The sequence below is a fragment of the Triticum aestivum genome, chromosome 5D (assembly GCF_018294505.1).
Source record: "Triticum aestivum cultivar Chinese Spring chromosome 5D, IWGSC CS RefSeq v2.1, whole genome shotgun sequence".
Taxonomy (NCBI): Eukaryota; Viridiplantae; Streptophyta; class Magnoliopsida; order Poales; family Poaceae; genus Triticum; species Triticum aestivum.
In genome coordinates this window covers 283,658,558-283,672,909 of record NC_057808.1, presented here as the reverse complement: position 1 = coordinate 283,672,909, position 14,352 = coordinate 283,658,558, and positions in this window count along the sequence as shown.

Genomic DNA, 14,352 nt, shown 5'->3' with positions numbered 1-14,352 from the left:
GATTTCTTGGTTATGTGTTGACGGATGGATACAACTGGATCTAGGGATTGTTAGTTTGGGTGAGATATATTGCGTCCCCTGTATCCCCAACACCTGATTGCATAACCAGAAAGTTTCGGGAGTTTATAGGTGGGAATTCAAGTAGCTCCTAGAATATCTTTCCGACAGATGCATGGTATGGGATTGGGTAAACCTCTATCATATGTATTTGTTCCGGCTTATTCTGCGAGCCAAATCCTTTGTTTTATTTTGTTGTGGTATTCGAGTTACTTCGATGTCAAGTGTTGATTCCATACCTTCCCTAAACGGTGTTCTCATATTTCTATGTGGATGCTAATCCTCCTTGATCATCAAGGTAGTCTTTTCAATTCTTTCCAACCGGTGTGCTTCTCTTCAAGTTAATCATATCCTTCCAATATTTGCTATATCAATTCTAAGTTTTCTCAACGGTGCTTGTTTCATCCGTCCCAAGTCGTCTTTGTTTTCCCGCCCTCCCACCCTTTTCTTAAAGGACTCAGATTTCTCAATCATCTATCCTTTTATTTGTGTGAAGTCTCTCCATTCTTTTCCGTCAATATTCTTATCCGGTGATTCTCAGGAAGATACTAACGGAGCTTCAAGTTTATCATTCTTCATTCTTTTCTTCTCCGGTGGATTCAATTCAAGCTTTGTCGATCATATCTTTCCTTGTTTCAAATGTTTTCTCATGCCGGTGCACCTCTTAATCATCCACTTCTCGCTATTCAATTGTTTTGGAGTGCTGAAGATATCTTAGAAGGCTCGTTTTTTCATTCAAGATCCGTTCAAGCTATCTCGAGGTTGTTATCTCATTCAAGCCATTTAATTCAACCGGTGCATCTCTCTTTTAAATCGTTCAATGGTGTATCTTTTGAGTGGGCCCTAACCCACAGGTCTTTTCCCAGGATCTTACCTCACTCTTCTAAGTTTTCCGGAGTTACTCTCAAATTCTTCCCCAAGTTTGACGTAAGAATGAATTGTCACCAGTCAAATGTCTTTCTCCAAGATCTTTCAAATTCTTTCATCGTTGGTTCAACCTTTCTATTCTTCATTCCGGAGTGCCTCAACAATTCATGGTGTTTCTCATCGTCATTCTTGGATTTTGAAGTCTTTTCTCAAGTTTGCGCTATATCTCTCTTAATCCTTTCTACGAGAATAAGTAGTATGCCAAATCCGTTGCTTGTCATCAATTTAAATTGGTGAAGGATAAGCATAATGTAATTCTTACTCTTGTTTCATCCAAGTGATTAATTCCTTATTCCGGAGGTTCATCAAAATTCTTGATTTAATTTGTTCATCTTTCTTTCCGGAGTTCCAAGTTTTTCTCGGTTATATCATCGCGAAGCTCCATTTAATCAATGCAAGGATTCATCTTATTCTTTTCAAGCTTCTTTTCCTTGCGACCTTCTTTTTTATCTATCCGGAGTTCTTCGAGAGTTTCTACATGGTGGCTCATCAAGGATTCCTTTCATTCTTCAATTGTTCTTCAAGATTTTCTCTCGAAGTTTTGATCCGCCAAGCTATACTCAAAGATAATCATGGTCCTGAACACATGTCTTGTTTTGAGGAGGTCAAGCATTCTTCATCTTGCATTCCGAAGTGCAATTCTTCCTACCTTATCTTTTGAGGTGGTGTTATGTCATTTTTGACAATTTCTTTGTGTTTCATGTTTCACAAGTTCAGAAATGAGATATTTAAACCCATCACTTTCTTCCTTGGAGTTATCTTGGTATACATTTCACCTAAAGCCTTCCATTGGGAATGTTGCTCCTTGTGATGATTACTTATGATCCAAGTTTTCTTATCACCTCTATGGAAGAAGCATTCTATCTTTTCTAGCTCCCAATCCAATCTATTGTTTCCATAGTGGCAGAATTTCGCCTCAATTGTGAGAAGTTTTCCTTACGCGCACTACAAGTTTATTCGTTTCGTTGTTGGTTTTTCCAACAACTCCGGTATAACCTTCTTGGAAGGGTGCTCTCCAAGCTCTTTTGTGGCAGAAGTTGGCATTTTCTTCTCCATTCTTATTCCAATGATCGATCTTCTATTCTTTCTCCCAGAGGCTTTGTGATGTTGCTCTTTTCAATCATCATCTTGAATTGTGAGGATCGTGTTCTTTTCATGCTTATCCAATTAATCGGAGTGTCGTGTCTTCCATTTAAGTTCTCTCATCTTATCAAGTTTTGCCTCCCTTCTCAACCGGAGTGATGTCTGAAATCTTTCTTACCCCTTGTGCCATCCTTTCAATAGTTCCAGAGGCGGTGTGTTTTTGATTTCATCAAGTATCCTCTCATCTTGTCAAGTTCATGTTCAATTCCTTCCATTTACAGTCGGAGTGTTGTCCAAATTATATCATTCTTATTCCTTCTCTATCTTGTTTTAACCGGAGTGTTGTGTCTATCATTCCTCTTCTAACCGGAGTCTCATCCAAGTGCTTTCATTTTGCCAAGTTCATATTCTATGCCTTCCATTTCCAACCGGAGTGTTGTCGTAATTGATCTTTATCATTCCTTGTACATCTCGTTTCAACCGGAGTGCTTGCATGTACTTCTTGTCCATTGTAACCCTTTTCTTATGTCTTTCAACCGACAAGGTTCTCGTAATGTTCCTTGTTCCTCTTTTCTAACGGAGTGTTTTCAACTTCGGTCATCTCTGTTGTATTCTTTCTTTGAAGTTTTCAACCTCTCAAGGTTCGTTGGTTTCACTCGTTTGTCAAAGAAGCAACTTAGTTTTACCTCTTCCTCTTCCGCTTCTCTCCGGTGCCATCCTTAGATCTCGGGACGAGATCTCTTATAAGTGGAGGAGTGTTGTGACGCCCCGAGACCGACGCTCCAGAAGACTTCCATTTATTTCGTTGTCGCCGTGTGATTTATTTATTTGTTGCATTCATCATTGCATCATCCGCATTGCATCCGCATGTTTTCTTAAAACTCTTAGTTCGTTCGTAGTTGCCGCGTCTCTCCGTTGTTCGTTCCGAGACCAACCGGGTTTTTCGAGTCCCTCTAGATCATGCGTATAATAACTCCACAACCATGCATCATATTAAAATGTCTTAAATATGTAAAATGCTCAGAAATTTGTGTAGTTTAATAATATGCCACTTTCATCCATGTTTAAAATGTTTAAATTGTTGTTTGCATTAATTTGCACAAATAGCATGTTAAAATGAATTATTTCATAACTAACTAACCGTAGCTCCAAATTAAATGTTCTTTATATGTAAATGGGGTAGAAAAATGCCTACTTTAACATGGTGCACCTACCTTGCATGTTTAACAACAATAAAATATGCTTTAGGACAGAACAGTACCAAATCTAAAATATGGACATGAGGATTTTCCGGAATTGTTGTCTGTTGTTCCGGCCTCATTTAAATTTGCCTAGATAGGTAGTTTTCATATGTTTCACCTCTTGCCATGTTTAACAACATTTAATATTGTTGGGAACATAACCGAAAGAGAACTAAATGAGTCATGTGGTGTTTCGTCAATATGCAACTCGTTGCATATTGAGCTCCACTTAATTTGTAGTGTTGTTTGTTGCATTTTCCATGCCATGAATCATTAAACCGGACATGCATCATCCTTGGTTGTCCATCATGCCATGTTTATGCTTGTGTGTTTACCATGTTGTTTGCTTCTTTCCGGTTTGCTTCTCTCGTTAGCTTCGGTTTAGTTTCGAAGTTGTGAGGATTCGTTCGACTACGCCTGTTTGTCTTCTTCATGGACTCGTTCTTCTTGCTTGCGGGATCTCAGGCAAGATGACCATACCCTCAAAATCACTTCTATCTTTGCTTGCTAGTTGTTTGCTCTATTGCTATGCCGCGCTACCTACCACTTGCTATATCATGCCTCCCATATTGCCATGTCAAGCCTCTGACCATCCTTTCCTAGCAAACCGTTGTTTGGCTAAGTTACCGCTTTTGCTCAGCCCTTCTTATAGCGTTGCTAGTTGCAGGTGAAGTTGAATTTTGTTCCATCTTGGAACATGGATATGTTGGGATATCACAATATCTCTTATTTTTAATTAATGCACCTATATACTTGTTAAAGGGTGGAAGGCTCGGCCTTATGCCTGGTGTTTTGTTCCACTCTTGCCACCCTAGTTTCCGTCATACCGGTGTTATGTTCCTTGATTTTGCGTTCCTTACACGGTTGGGTGTTATGGGAACCCCTTGACAGTTCGGTTTGAATAAAACTCCTCCAGCAAGGCCCAACCTTGGTTTTACATTTGCCTAACAACCTATTACCCTTCCCTTGGGTCGGCCAACCCGAGGGTCATCTTTATTTTAGGCCCCCCGGGCTAGTGCTTCTCTAAGTGTTGGTCCGAACCGGGCAGCCTGCGGGGCCACCTCGGGGCAACTTGAGGACTGGTTTTACTCATAGCTTGACCTATCCGGTGTGTCCTGAGAACGAGATACGTGTGACTCCTATCGGGATTTTCGACACATCGGGCGGCTTTGCTGGTCTTGTTTTACCATTGTTGAAATGTCTTGTAACCAGGATTCCGAGACTGATCCGGGCTTCTCGGGAGAAGGAATATCCTTCCTTGACCGTGAGAGCTTGTGATGGGCTAAGTTGGGACACCCCTGCAGGGTATTATCTTTCGAAAGCCGTGCCCGCGGTTATGTGGCAGATGGGAATTTGTTAATGTCCGGTTGTAGAGAACTTGACACTTGACTTAATTAAAATGCATCAACCGCGTGTGTAGCCATGATGGTCTCTTCTCGGCGGAGTCCGGGAAGTGAACACGGTTTTCGGGTTATGTTTGAACGTAAGTAGTTTCAGGATCACTTCTTGATCACTTCTAGCTTCACGACTGTTGCGTTGCTTCTCTTCTTGCTCTTATTTGCGTATGTTAGCCGCCATATTTGCTTAGTGCTTGCTGCAGCTCCATCTCATTACCCCATCCTACCCATAAGCTTAAATAGTCTTGATCTCGCGGGTTTGAGATTGCTGAGTCCTCGTGACTCACAGATTCTACCAAAACAGTTGCAGGTGCCGATGATACCAGTGCAGATGATGCAATCGAGCTCAAGTGGGAGTTCGATGAGGACCTTGGTCGTTACTATGTTTCGTTTCCTGACGATCAGTAGTGGAGCCAAGTTGGGACGATCGGGGATCTAGCAGTTGGGTTATCTTCTTTCCTTTTGGATTTGTCCGTAGTCGGACTATGTGTGTACTCTGAATGTTGTATGATTTATTTGTTCATTGTGTGAAGTGGCGATTGTAAGCCAACTCTCTTTATCCCTTTCTTGTTCATTACATGGGATTGTGTGAAGATGACCCTTCTTGCGACAAAACCACAATGCGGTTATGCCTCCAAGTCGTGCCTCGACACGTGGGAGATATAGCCGCACCATGGGCGTTACAGGAAAGGGGTTCAACTACCGCAGCATGTAACAGTTGAATCGTTGTTGTCCTAATGCAATAAAAGAGAGCAGGAGTGAGAGATTGGGATTGTATCGAAATGAACAAGGGGTTTGCTTGCCTGGCACTTCTGAAGATAGTATAGCTCTTCATCGGTGTCATCGAACTCATCGTCGGAACCACGTCTACTAAGGGGGAACAAACACCGGCAACAGAGAAAGAACACAATCAATGCAATGCAACAATATGATGCATGATAATGACATGGAAATATGTTGTGATTGAGCTAATGCATCTAGTAACAAGTTAAATGAAGTTGGTTTGAACACTAGGTTCAAATTCAAACTCCATATGTGCTTTCTTAAATGCCAATTAATTGAATTGTCCTCAACAGAGGACATAAGTTGCTCTAACATGCATGCAAATGCCATAAACAGATTCTTTGGATTTTTCTGATAATTTTTCATATATAAATCTTTTCAATCTGAGTTATAGATTATTTTCTATGGATTTTTGAAGTTTTGGGCATTTTCTGAATTATTTTAAATCCAGAAAATTATTAACTGCGTCAGCATGCGTCACTGTGATGTCAGCAAGTCAACTGCGGCTGACCAGGTCAAACCTGACCAGTGGGGTCCACTGGTCAGTCACACAGTGCTGTCTGGGTCACCGACAGGTGGGGTCAGGTCAACAGCCACGTCAGCAAGTCAACGCTGACCTGTGGGGTCGGTCAACAGATGACGTGGCCAGGTCAAACTAACCTATGGGCCCTGCGGGGTTAGTTTAATCTAAACAAAACTAAACCAGGGTTAATTAGGCAGTGGGGCCCGTCTGTAAGTGGCTCTAGGGTTAATTAGCAGGGTCATTGGTGGCTAATGATGGGCCACGTCGACATCGCCGGAGTTCGGCCGGCGGCGACCAAAACCGACGACGACGCTGCGGGAAGGCGCTACAGGGGACGGTTCGAGCGCGGTTTGCGGCTACGGGTTGCTGGCAGTGCGGTGCATCCGGTGGTGGCCGCGTGGTGTGCTGGGGGTGTGTGTAGCAGCAGCGGCGATGAGCCGGGAGGCCACTGGAGTTCGGGCATCCAAGCTTTAGGCGTTACGGGGCACGGCGGGCGCGGCCGATGGGCTCTACGGTTGCTGGGATCACCAGGAACACGCGGAGGCAACGAGCGCAGGTGGAGGAGCTCGGGAGCACGAAGCTCACCGTCCATGGTGGCGGCCGGAGCTCGGGTTCATGGTGACGGCAACTAGCGAAAGGAAAAGGAGGGGGTGAGCAAGGGGGAAGGATCAGGAGCTCACAGCGAAACCAGCAGAGGCAACGGCGTGGTCGGGGAGGGTCTGGAGCTCGCGAATCCACGGCGAGGTTGCCAGCGGCCGGAGATTGAAGATGAGGTCAGGAACGACGCTACAGGGCGCTTCCGCTCGCATGGCTTGGCGGAGACGGCGTAGAGGTCGACGGCGGAGCTTCTTGGCGCGTCGGGGAGGCGTGTGGACGCCAGTGGCCGTGGTGGTGCTCATCGCCGCGCCGCGAGGCGCTCGGTGGATGCGCGTGCGAACACTAGGGGGAGAGAGATGAACCAGGGAGAGAGGGGAAGAGGCGGAGGGGTCCGTGGCAGTTCCGCGACACGACTAGAGAGCTAGGGAGGCAGGCAGGCTGCTGTCGGCGTGGCACGCTCGCGCGGGGGCGTGCTCCGCTTCTCCTCTGCCTTCTGGCAAGAGGAGGGGGATGACTGGCAGCGGTGGTGGGCTGGGCCATCTCCTGGGCTACACAGTGCTGGGCCTCTGGGCTGTAGGTAAGCGCCAGGTAACTCTCTCTCTTTTATTTCTATTTTTCTATTTTCTGTAATTGTGTTTGGCTTTATTAAAAATGCCAGAGCATTTCCAAAAATCATGCAACTGACTGTGGCCACTTGTTGGAATATTTCCAACAGTAAATATTCCAGTTTGTGATTATTTGGGCATTTAATATATTTTATAGGATTTAAATGCCCAAATGCAAATACTATATGATTTAATTCAGTGACCCCCAATTGACCTAGAAAAATGTGCAATATTTTTGGCAGAGGTTCAAGACCAATCCAAAGATGATGAACATTTTTGGGAAGGCATTTTGGGTTCATTGAAAATATTTTTATTTGAACCTAGTTGAATTCTTTCTGATGCTAGGGTTTGGTCAATCCCCATTACAACTTAAATAGAATTTAAACATGATGCAACAAGATGCAAAGCACCAGGCAGTACCAGAAGCTAGGGATGTGACATCGAGCCTCAGGCACCAGCATGGGCATAGCACATCGTTCAGTTCCTCCAAACAGGGGAGCTCCCCGAGGAACAGGAAGAAGCGGAGAAAGTAGCCCGTCGGTCTAACATGTACCAGTTTGTGGACGATGTCCTGTACAGGAAAAGACCAAACGACGTGAAATTGAAGTGCCTTCCTCAAGAGGATGGACTGGAGCTGTTGGCACAGATACATGGAGGCATATGTGGCTCTCACATAGGAACAAGGGCTCTTGCCGGCAAGGCATTCTGGCAAGGTTTCTTTTGGCCCACTGCTCTCCAGGATGCAACTGCACTAGTAACCAAGTGTGGCGTGCCAGTTCCGTTCAAAGAAACTCCATCAGCCAGCTCAAGCTCTTCAGACAATCCCTCTTCCCTGGCCATTTTTGGTCTGGGGGCTCGACATACTGGGCCCCTTTCCCCGTGCTGTCGGGGGCTTTGAGTACTTGTACGTCGCAATCGACAAGTTCACAAAGTGGCCAGAAGTGGAAGCAGTGAGAAAGGTGACAGCACAATCAGCCGTCAAGTTCGTCAAAGGACTAGTTTGTTGTTTTGGTGTGCCAAACAGGGTCATCACCGACAACGGGACACAGTTCATGAGCCGCACCTTCATGTAGTATCTCCAAGACCTCGGCAGCAAAATCTGTTTTGCTTCTGTTGCTCATCCGAGAAGCAACGGCCAGGCAGAGAGGGCAAATGTTGAAGTGCTACAGGGCCTCAAAACAAGGACTTTTGATAGGCTGCACAAGTGCGGAAGACGCTGGATAGATGAGTTGTCGGCAGTTCTTTGGTCAATCAGGACGACACCAAATCGAGCCATTGGACAGACACCCTTCTCCCTGGTGTATGGGGAAGAAGCAGTTCTCCCCACAGAACTCATATATGGGTCACCTCGAGTGCTCGCTTATGATGAGCTTGAGCAAGAGCAGTTGCAACAAGATGATGCTACGCTCCTTGAGGAAGATCATCTTCAGGCTGCTGTGCGAGCTGCGCACTACCAGCAAGCCTTGCGCCGCTACCATAGCCACAAGATTCATGCCCGAAGCCTTGAGGAAGGTGACCTTGTTCTTCGGCGCGTTCAGTCGGCCAAGAATTCCAACAAGTTGACGCCAAAGTGGGAAGGCCCTTATCGGGTAATACGAGTCACCAGGGCCGGCGCAGTCCGCCTGGAGACCGAAGATGGTATTCCAGTGAGCAACTCCTGGAATATCGAACATCTTCGCAAGTTTTACCCATAAGGCGCGGTTGTCGGGTCCCCCGGCAACCCCCTTTTGTACTAGCCTTGCTGGCAAGGCATATAACCCTACGTACAGAGCCAGGTGCAGACCCTGTGCGCAGTTGAATAAGTTTAAGTATGTATAGTTGTTGATTTCCATGATTATATATATGCATGCTTGCCCAGAATATTGTACTACGTTTGTTCCCAGCAAGTACTAATGAACCGGCAAGGTTCCATGTTCTTATTTTCTCTTCTTTCTTTTTCTCAAAGGACAGAAGGTTCCCTCGCGTACAAGTTTGCCAAGGGGGGATAGAGAGTATGGACACCAACAGGCGACGTTCGAAGTGGCATCTTGCAGGGAAGAGTACAACAACAAAAAGCTAAGTTGTGAAACCTTGAGTGTATTTCTTTTAAATATGAGGTTATTTTTCTTGAACGATTTTGGTTCTTGTATGGAAAACCTGCACACGAAGGAACCTTGTCATAATTGGTTGCGCCCTTGCTCTGTTTCGAGTCCGCTCAATAGTTCGAGTGGCTGCACTGAGAACGGCAAGGTGTCTTGCCGGCAGCGGTACCCCCAGCAGGCTGCTAAGGATCTGTCCCTCAAAGCGCTCGCAGCAAGGGTGCGCACCGGCAGCCTTTTCCAATAAAGCGTAGGGTATATACCATACAGAGAGAAATCAGACAAGGAAGATGACATGCGTTCATACAAAGCACAACAAGTTATATTACATCAATGGTTGCCGCTGTTCTAACTTAAGATAAATTATCTTGGGTACGAGTTCGTGGCGGCAAGGAAAAGTGAAGCGGCTAGTCCCGGCACCGGCCTTCCACCCTCTTGACTTGGTCAACCACGACGATGATGGGAGAGACGAGCTCTTCAAGCGCCTTGCGGTCTGCATCCTCTGGCAAGTTGTCGAGCACGTTGGTGAGGTTGAGGCCGGGGTTCCTGTACGCCACCTTGGTGAGCACCTTGAGAAGGACGCCCCGACAAAGCTTGCGGGATTCATTGGCCAACTGGGTTGCTTGGCTAGAGTGGAGCGGCTTCAGCGCATCGAGGAGAGCCTCGAAGAACATGGTCAGTCTGGCGCTTGGAGTCACCCTCTCCTCGTGGGAGAACCTGAAGCTTGACATGCCCATGATGGACAGTTGCATGGTGATCCTCTCCGCGACGTCGATGAGGCGCTCAGTCCAGATCCCCACGCCTTTCACATAGTCGTTGTAGGTGGCGGCAGCACTCTCAAGCAGTTGCTTCTCCTCCTGTAGGTCCTTAGCAAGGGTCTTCTCACGAGTCCTGCTACCCTCAAGGGACTCCTCCAGAGTGGTCAGCTTCAGCTTCAGATCAGCAATGGAGTCGTTGGCGGAGGAGAGCTGCTGGGTCTTGTCGAAGATGGTAGTTTGCAACTCCGCCAAGGTATACATGGTTTTCTCTCTGTCGATTTTGAGCGTCGACATATCCTTGACGAGCTTCTCCAGATCCGACTCTAGCTTCTCCACCTTTCCAGCCAGCTCGTTTTTGGCGGCCTCTGCAGCTTCGGCGGCATCGACAGCTTCCTTCAACTTGTCGGCATGATCCAGGACTAGAGCGTCAAGTGGTTTCTTATGCTTTTGCTCAGCTCTTGGGTCTGCTGCGAGGATCTTTTCAACTTATTCATCCTTGCCGCAGAGCTTGGCGGCAAGTGCCTCCTCGCGAGCGGCAAGGTCTTCTTCGTGAGCATCGAGCAGGATCCGGCGCTCCCTTAGTCGGGCGTCCTCCTTGGCGGCATGTTGAGTGGCCTCCTCTTGTGCCTTCTCAACGTAGATTGCTTCAGAAGGAACTTCTCCCAACGTTGGCTCAGCTGCTCCTGGCTAGTCCTCAGTTCTTGCCGGGCCTCGGCGAACCAGACCTGCATCTGCTCGACACGCTTTTGGAAGTCTGCCTCTGCCGCATCGACAACCGCTGCCCTGGAGTCCAGCTTCTCCTTACGGGCACGGTGAAGCACCTGGAGCTTCTGGAAGTTGTCACTCATGGCCTGGAGGAGCTGGTCTTCTTTGGATCCGCTGCTGCTGGTGCTCGGCTCATCGACAACCTTGAGCCCGGCAGCGGCGATGACTTCTTCATCAAAAACCTCCCCATCGGCTGGCGCTCCGGTGCTTGCCGTCCCCGGGATGCTGACGAACAGATTATCGCCAACCTTCAGATATCTGCCTGAGGGGGGCTTCGGAAGTTGACGGTTGGTCCTCGACCACCGTCTCCCTGACAACTGAGGGCTCCGGGACCAATGTAGTGCCGGGCGCTCCTGCGGCAGGGATGCCGTCAGCGGTCTCCTGGCCGACCTCCCCGGCAGACCCCTTGGCGGCCTCTTCATGCACGTCCTTGGCGGCCTCGTCAGCAGTGACTTTGGCAGCTTCGGCGGCAGCATCCTTGGCGGTCTCCTCGATGGTGGCGTCAACATCCATCTGATCCGCCAAGGGAAGATCTGAAAGCCAAGGAGGAGAAATGAGACGAAACCAAAGTTGAAGTTCAAAGCAGAAAGAGAAGAGAGGAAAGCCATACAGCAAGAATGGCGAGTGCCTAAAAGCAAGTGTGTACCTGTGGCGAGCGCCTGGGAGGTGACCCCCTCCCCGGCAACATTCATTGCCGGTATGGACCTACCGGCGCATGTGCTCACCGGCTCCTCCTCCACCCGCGTGGGCTCGTCGGTGGAAGCCCTTGCCAGGGATCCCTCCCTGGGCGGTGTGGTTGACGGAGGCGACATGTCGGGGGTGGACCTCAGCGGCTCATCCTGTTGTTGTTCTTCTCCTGCAAACCCGGCAAGGTTAGCAGTAAAAATACACACCCCGACACCCGCCAGCGGGAAATGAGTAACGGGCTCATGCTGGGGGCTGGGTTGGGGCTGCGTCGTGGGCTGGAATCCGGGCTGATCATGATCGTCTCCGGCGCACCTGCGGTGCTTGCCGGGGGCTCGTCGCCCATCGAGGTCTTGGCCTTCTTCGCCATCCTTTGCGCCAACGTTTCCGTGTCCCTGCGGGGACATGCCAAAACAAGATCAAATAAAATAAGGTAGCAAAACAGGGACTCGGGAGATGAAGAAAGCAGTAAGGCACTTACTTGTCTTCTTCTTCTGGCCTCTTCTCCCTCCTCGGGCTAAAAGAGGAGAGGTCAAAATCGGCCTCTGCTATGGTGTCCGTGCGAGGGGATGGAGACGGAGACCTGGGCCACTTGGTCGTGGCGGAGGCGGCGGCGGCTGCTGCTTCCTTTGCTGCCGTGGTCGTGCGCCTCGTCTGGCGCACAGGTTGCGGCTGGATGTCTTGCCGCTGCGCGGCTTTGTCGTCCACCCCCTTGGCGGGGACCTCTTCACGCGAGGAGGCTTGTCGGACTGGCTCGAGAGAGCCAACCCGCCGAAGGACACGTTTCTTCTTCCCCGGGACTGGGGCTCCTCGTGCGGATCTTCTTCAGCTGCCTCTTCAGCCGTCTCTTCGGCTGTCTCCTCGGCAAAAGGGCCCCTGGCAGTGGCGCCACTGTGTTCTTCGACAGGCTCCCCCCGCTTAGCGAAATCCTCCTCTGCGTTGGCTTCATCTTCCACAAAGCCAACGCTGCCGGCCTCCTCGACAAGGGCTGCCTCTTCTGCCCTGCTGGCATTATACGCCACCTGTTCGTTGGTGGTGGGGCGGATGAGCTGTGTTTCTTCCCGGATGGCCCTCTCCGACAAGTTGTCGAAGAACTCTTGCACCCGCTCCGCATCTGGCTCAGCCCAGGTCTGATCAAGGCCATGGGCGTTGAACACCGGCATCATGGCGATGATCGCGGCCAGGGCGGAGTTGTTGCACAAGGGGATCACGCCCGCCGGCAACCTGAGCGGCTTGTCGGCCTTGTCGGCCTTGTTGGTCTTGTCGTCCTTGAGGTGGAATAGCCTTTGGCAGAGAGCCACATGCTGCATGACCGTCAGGTTGTTGTTCAAGCCAGGGCGCAGCCTCATGATGTCTGCCACGTTCCGGTACTCCCAAGCTGGCCTCCCCTTGTTCTGTAGAGGCGCGATGCGGCAGTGGAGGAAGTCGGCCCCAATCATCTTGATTGTGAGCCCGGCAGCCTTGGGGCGATGAATCCTCGTGGTTGCAACTGTGAGCTTCCCGTCTTGAGGATCGAGGTCGCCCCAATTGCCGCCACGGACCAGTTTCGCCTGCCGGGGCATACAGAACGGCTGCAGGTCCTTCTCCACAATCCAGCATCACTTGCCCCGCCATTCATCCCACTTCTCCTTGTGGGTCCCATCTGGGTACGTCTTCTTGCTCAATGCCCTCGGGATCCAGGTGACACAGCCAGTGAGGGCCCCTCCTGGCTGGATGTGGGATCCAGGTGACGCAGCCACCCTGGCAAAGTTCTCACAGAGGTGGGCGAAGGTGGACATACATGCCACAACGTTCGGCGTGAAGTCCAAGATATGGAAGCCGAATGTGTACATGATGTCGATGAAGAAATCCGAAAATGGGGGGCAGAGCCCGCAGTAGAAGTAATCAACGAAGAAAGGAAATTTATCTGGAGCGGGCTCGGAGTGAGAAGCTGGGATGACGCAAGTAGCAGGGTGCCCCGTCGTCGCTCTCCCCCACATACATAGGTACCGATCCTTTAGCGCGCGCGTCGAGCATCGGGGCGAAGACGATGTTCTCCCACCACATCTTCACCAACTCGCTCTCCGGCACCTCTTCCCCCTCGCTCACCTTGGACGCTCCCTTGCCCTTGCTCGCTTTGGGCGCCATAGCAGCCGAGGGAGGGCGGGGGGCGAGAGCGGTGAGGGCGCGGCAGCGGACGGACGGATGAGTAAGCTCTGGTTTGGGCTAGAGGAAGGAGGCGACGGCGGTTCCTAGATTGGAATGTGCAGAGGGTAAATGAGCAGCGCCCCTGTGGATTCCTCTTTTTATGGGGAAGGCACGGGCCTGCCTCTTTACTGTTCGATGTGAAGGCATTTTTGCAGGCGTGCTGCGACCGTTTCGCACACGCGCCCCACGTCGCGGACTCAATGCAGATCATGGGGAAGCACAACAGATGAGATGATTACAGCAGTTAAATCCTGCCACGCGTGCCCGTGCACTGTTTGGGCCTGGCCCAACGATGCTTCGCACTCGTGTGTCCCCCAGGCCCGGGGGCTCCTGTCGGTGTAGTAAAGTTTGGGCCCTTTCGTACCCCTTACTTGTGCACAGGCAGTTGCAGCTGCGCCCGCGGCAAGGCTTGACGGGGGTAGCTGGAGGCAGAATACAAGACGACCAAGACGACATCTGAGCCAGTAATCAGAGAACAGATGACAAGATGAGCCCCCGGCAAGATCCTTGCCGGGATGGTTTGCGAGGCCCCGGCAAGATCCTTGCCGGGACAGCTTGCGAAGCACTGACAAGACCACCACCCTTGAGGTTGAGAGCTCTGACACCATCGACAATGTCAAGACCAAGATCCAAGGGCGCTTGTGTGGTGGCATGCAGTTCTTTGTGA